Here is a 2,500-nt window from a genome sequence, read left to right on the forward strand (position 1 = left end):
TTGAGGGTTATACCCTAGCTCCACTATAGATTCGAGTTCCTTCAGACGCTGCAAACCGGGAATATATCAACCACGATCCGGATATCTGGAACCTGATATCTACTTTACATACGACATTATTCTGCAGTTGTGTCTGGTTTGGGGTGGTTGGGAGAGCAGGTAAGGATATGAAAAGTTGTGGGAGTAACACGTCCACAACCTAGTTTCTGGTCAAAACCTGGATGGGTGACCACGATCAAATGCGAGACGACATTGGGGGTGAGGTTGTTAGTCCCTCGCATAGCCCAAGCTAGAAACCAGCAACACAACATTCGCTTTAAACTTTCAATGATTAATGTGGATGAGGCTCTTTGTGAAGTAAATTTCCTTAGTATTACCTGCTTCACTCGCATATAAAGAAAGCATAACAGCAGTACTACACCAGTCTCTAGTCTTGGGTAGTACCATAGCCTCTGTACCATGGTCTTCCACTATCTTGGGTTCAAGTTTTCTTGCTTGAGGGTACACTCAAACACATTACTCTATCCGTTTCCTTATATTAATTCCTCACTAAGATATTTTACTTGTTGGAGCCCTTAGGCTTATAACACCCTGCTTTTCCAACTAGGATTGTAGCTTGACTAGTTATAATAATAATCATCACTGCATCTTGCGCACTGTGACGCTCCTACTGGATTGAATCGAGGTCTTTCTTTCCAACACTTCCCTCATCCCATCTATCCATCACTTTCTAGATTATACCTGATTCTTCCCACATGGCCAACCCATCTCAAATAATTTTGACCCATCCTTTCAATTTCATCTGTTGTAGTTGTTAATTCTTCTCACTCTACATATATTAAAAAAAAAAAAACAGTTTATCTTGACATTTCAACTGTTTATTCTACCAATTGCAATTCTTTAACCACATTCTTAACTTGACTGTCGAGGACAATTGGAGTCTATCTTACCAATCTTTTGCACACATCTCGCTACCTTTCTCCACTCACCGTCTGTAAGGTCCCTACTCTCTTATCTTACCAACATCTTTCATATTTACAAACGAAATCAGATATAAATCAACATAATCTATTCTTTCATCATCCAGCTTTATTGTTCATTCGACTTTATCAACACATTCCTCTTCCAGTAGTTTCTGCTTATGTGGTAACCCAACAATCTACCTTTGCTTGGTCCGCGGACTGTTCCAATCAGGCTAAATAGGCTCCAGTGTCAGTTGGGACCAAGAGAAGGTATACTTAAGTTTATAATTAATATACATATATGGATATGCATATTTATACACACATACAGTATATGCATATATCCCTTTCTGAGTGGGAATACCTTAACGTGGTCAAAGGGTTTGTGCATCGCCATGATCAGCAAAGCTGTACTAGTCAGGGCCACCCATACTAGGTTGGTCTGCTGTCAGCGAACAGACCAATAGTGGGCAGCGTGGTGATGAAATGACCAAACCCCAGACGTGACTGATAACATGTCCGAGGCCTTTGCCCTGCAGTGGACTAGAAATGGCTGCATTTGTTATTATACCAGTATGTGTGAATGTTATATACACACACACACACACACACACACACATATATATATATATATATATATATATATATATATATATATATATATATATATATAAATACATACATACATATATATATATATATATATATATATATATATATATATATATATATATACATATACCCCCCCACACACACACATGTATATATATATATATATATATATATATATATATATATATATATATATACACACACACACACACACACACACACACATATATATATATATATATATATATATATATATATATATATATATATACACACACACATATATATATATATATATATATATATATATATATATATATATATATATATATACATATATATACACGCATATATACACACACACACACACACACACACATATATATATATATATATATATATATATATATATATATATATATATATATATATATATATATACTATAGCCTATATCTAGCGGTCGAAAAAGTATTCTTCCGAATAGTAAAGTAGTACAGAAGTATTTCTTAATATTTCACAAAATGTTCAAAAAATTTTAAGTGGCCGCCAACGATTTTTCAGTAAGCAACATTCAATTATTTAACAGAAAAAAAATCAATTGCGTAACGAAAAATAAAAAAGCATTACCTTACACTTGGACTAAAATGCATTTATATAATTTTCTGGGCATATCATTAACCACAATAGAAAAAGAAATAGCTATCAGGTTCAGCTGGTTTTCATGGACCTATCATGTTACACCTTGAGAGTCTACTAGTGCACGACAATTATAAATTGGGACTATAGAATTTCTCTACTTTTACCGGAACTAAATGAATAAAATGACATGAGGAGTCCTAGGCAGGTCACAAGTCACCAAGACGATGGGCTCTCCCGGGCCTTCTGGGATCTACAAGGAACTCTACATATCGTCTAGATTTTGAAA

The 2,500-nt window shown here is 34.6% G+C and overlaps 1 protein-coding gene across 1 annotated transcript in view; it reads right to left on the bottom strand.

The window, feature by feature from the left end:
• The window catches only part of LOC137625415 (leishmanolysin-like peptidase), a 362,803-nt gene that overhangs the window by 360,019 nt on the left and 284 nt on the right, over positions 1 to 2,500 (bottom strand). The window lies entirely within an intron of this gene.

This window comes from Palaemon carinicauda, chromosome 32 (genome assembly GCF_036898095.1).
Source record: "Palaemon carinicauda isolate YSFRI2023 chromosome 32, ASM3689809v2, whole genome shotgun sequence".
Lineage (NCBI taxonomy): Eukaryota > Metazoa > Arthropoda > Malacostraca > Decapoda > Palaemonidae > Palaemon > Palaemon carinicauda.